This window comes from Brassica napus, chromosome A1, assembly GCF_020379485.1.
Source record: "Brassica napus cultivar Da-Ae chromosome A1, Da-Ae, whole genome shotgun sequence".
Taxonomy (NCBI): Eukaryota; Viridiplantae; Streptophyta; class Magnoliopsida; order Brassicales; family Brassicaceae; genus Brassica; species Brassica napus.
The window spans coordinates 7449128-7452545 of record NC_063434.1 but is presented as its reverse complement, the minus strand read 5'-3'; the positions used below and the strand labels follow the sequence as shown (position 1 = coordinate 7452545).

Below are 3418 nucleotides of genomic sequence, written 5' to 3'. Positions count from 1 at the left end.
ACGTAGAATAATGGCTGACCCATTTAGTAGTTATAATTTTACGTAAACAATCTTCTTATACTATAAAGAAGAGGGACTCTCTCACGGGAAGGAGACACGTCAGAAAATCGGTTAATCACGTTGCGACACCTGTCCCCTTGCTTTAAACGTTGCGTTCCATTTATTTGATCATGGGTTTCTTTTCTTATTCTGTTGGGCTGCCTCCACATGATCAGGCCCATCTAGCTCTACAATCACTAAACGTTGTGTTTTCAATTAGTGCTCGGAGAGTCTCTCTCTCTCTCTCTCGCGTCTCCACCCTTCCTCCATTGCCAATCTTTCGTCTTCCTCCTTCTTCTGGTGGGAGATGAAGCAGTAACCGATACCCCCTCATAAAGCCCTCCTTAATCAATTACACACGATTTTCATTCAATGCGATCCTGGAGAGTGCAAGGCTGTGGAGGCTCTGCTATAAAAAGGTACGAGTTCATGCTTTCATAATCATCCTTCGTTCTAAACCAATCAGTATACAAAATTTTGAGTCATGGCTAACGGTGTGGTCTTACTCTCCGATCTTCAGACTGGCCGCTCCTCCTCCTCTGTTCAAGTTCGCCTCCTCCGATTTTGGGAGGCCAGATACGTCCGGCGTGGGGGAGAGCTTATGAAAGTCGACATGCTCCTTCTAGATTCTCAGGTTATCTGTTTACTATTATTTTTGTTTAGATTCTCAGATAATAATAATTCATTGTGTTTTGGAGTTCTTGCTGTAGAATAATGGCTGACCCATTTCGCAGCTATTGATGTTTGATATTTTTTTTTTCTAATCTTCGTATTTTTACGGCTGAGAAAATAAACCGTTTCAGACAGTTAGTTGATGTTTATATATGTTCCACCATGCTGGATCCATATTACAAACTTCTTTCGTACCTATTTTTTGTTTTTTCAACTGAGGAATTCTCAGCTTTGATGATTTCGTTGCTTATATTTCAGGCGACTATGATGCCGGCGAAGCTCACAGAGCAGTGGAAATGGTTTGATGGTAAAATATTATATCAGTTTATGTACAGGGTCACTGTTTCTGTAAGTTGTTTTAAGCTCTTAGTTTTAAGTTTTAATTTTGATTCTTACACTAACCAAATTTTGTTCTTGATTCATATTATTGTCTGTGATGTTGTTGTGGTGATGTTAATTTAAAATATTTGGTTTATGTTAGCATTAAAGCGAAACAATGCATCATCTCGCCCTGGAGATCATTGGTGTTGGGAAGAAGAAGCTTTATGCAGCCAAGGTTGAACTTCAAGGAGTCGCAGGAGTTCAAGTCTGCCAATGACGTTTCCCCTACCATTACTCCCTTCTATCTTGGCTGCAAATAAGGTATGACCACGAACATTACATATATGTATGCAAGACATATATTAATCTTAAGGAAAATTTTGATCCTGAAAATTTGGTTTCTGTGGACAGATGACCATGAATATAAAAGGAGATCAATTCCATGAAATGATAATTTCTCTTTGCAAAACTTGCTCTGTTTCTCACTTTGGCGTTGTTGGTTTTCTCAGGGCTGTGTTTGATCCAATGGAAGGATTATAATACTTTTACGCACTAGCTATCTATGGAATGACCCGAGAGAGCAAAATGATGGAGCATCAAGGATCACATATGATGTGGAGATGAAATGAGCTTATTGCTAAGAACTCTGTTCTTCTTCCCACCTACTCATTGACACGAATCTAGGCTGCTGTTTCATACCTGATCTTGGGTCATTTGTGAGATTCAACATGTTGGTAACAGAGCTACTTCGATAGATCCATCATCACCCGATTGTACGACGAACAACAGCAATATCGACAGAAGCCTGAAAACAGAGAACAACAAAAACTCAAATCTTTGAAGAGAAATAGAGACAAGACAGGAAGTCACGTCCTTATTGTTGACCATCCTCACAATGATTCTGAGATATGAAGTTTCAAGCTCATATCCGATGAGAATCAATGGAAGTCTAAGAAACCAAGAACAAAGAAAGAAAGAGTTGGTTCTTCAAAGATCAGTTTCCAACATTCAACTTCTTTGTATGATAGTGTCGAGCCATATGCAGAGGCAATTGCACATATGAAAGATATAATATACAAAACGGCTGCGTTTAGACAGGTGAATATTCCATTGTTGAAGATAATGGATCAGATGAACTTTATGAAGACCATTATAACTTTTTACTTTTAATTTTCGGACCCAATAGTTTATTTGGAGTTGTTAGTGTGTGCTTTTTCTAAGTCTTAAACTTTGGTTTGAACCGTCTGTTTAATTAACGCAAGTCATTCTCAACGAATTACATATTTTAACTTCGGTAGTTCAAGTTATCGTTGTGATATTCAAAACTTGGAGCATCGTTACAATGATAATTTGGGTCTTATATCAATACTTTTAAAAACATATGATTTACAATGCTTCTTAAGGTTACATCTCAGGAAAAAATATCTTCAGATGCAAGTTAAGCAACTCTTAACCCAAAAAGCTCAAAAATTTTAGTGAAGTCACTAAAAATTTATTCTACACATAAGATTACAAACCTTTGCCTCTACATTTTAATATTAAGTTAGTCATTTATATTTATTTCAAAACTTCTAATCAATAATATTGATAACATTAACTTCGTTTCACATATAATAATAGTTTCATATTATCTAGGGCAATTCTCTAGAATAAACTTTTTTAAATTTTTTTGTCACAAAAATTGATCTCAAAAAATAAAATGACCAAAACAGATTTTTTTATTTTTAAAATTTTAAAATTTTTTAGTTTTTAAAATTTGAAATAATATCTCCAAAATCCCACTCCTTAACTCTAAACCCTAAACCCTAAATCATAAACCATAAACTCTAAATTCTAAATCCTTTTTTTTTTTGGTCAAATCCTAAATTCTAAATCCTAAACCTAAAAACACACCCCTTAATAAAATATTTTGGTCAATTTGATATTTGGGGTCTATATTTGTGATAAAAAAATTTTATACTATCCTAGAGAATTTTTCTATTATCTATTTGTCTGTCTTAAAATATTTTATTTATAATAAAACAAATTATTTCTTTCTTATCACATAAATCATTACTTTTTCAAAAATGGTAAAAAAAAAACAATTAACAATTATATAAATAAGAGAGGATAGTAATTTTACAAAAGATTATAAAGTTGTAAGAAAATATTAATTTTACAAAAAATTGATATTAGTTGTCAGTATAATTAAACTAAAATAAACATCGAGAGAAAATAAATTATTATAGTTAAATAGTATTATAGTTAGACAAAGACAAATATATAATTTTAAAAATGAATAGTAAATTAAATATTTAAAAATAAACTACACATTTAAAATAATTTTTTATTAATAATTTATTTATTCGTCCGCCCGTAGGGCGGGTTTGCTCTAGTGTTATATAAT

The 3418-nt window shown here is 33.1% G+C and overlaps 1 long non-coding RNA gene across 2 annotated transcripts; it reads left to right on the top strand.

The window, feature by feature from the left end:
• Positions 1–217: 217 nt before the first annotated feature.
• On the top strand, positions 218–2308 carry LOC106441310. 2 transcript variants are annotated; one of them, XR_001287880.3, is made up of 5 exons: positions 218–458; positions 560–673; positions 970–1059; positions 1193–1353; positions 1542–2308. It is a non-coding gene; the product is annotated as an uncharacterized LOC106441310 (long non-coding RNA). The 2 variants fall into 2 exon arrangements; XR_007316565.1 differs by having other exon boundaries at positions 970–1353.
• Positions 2309–3418: the final 1110 nt, after the last annotated feature.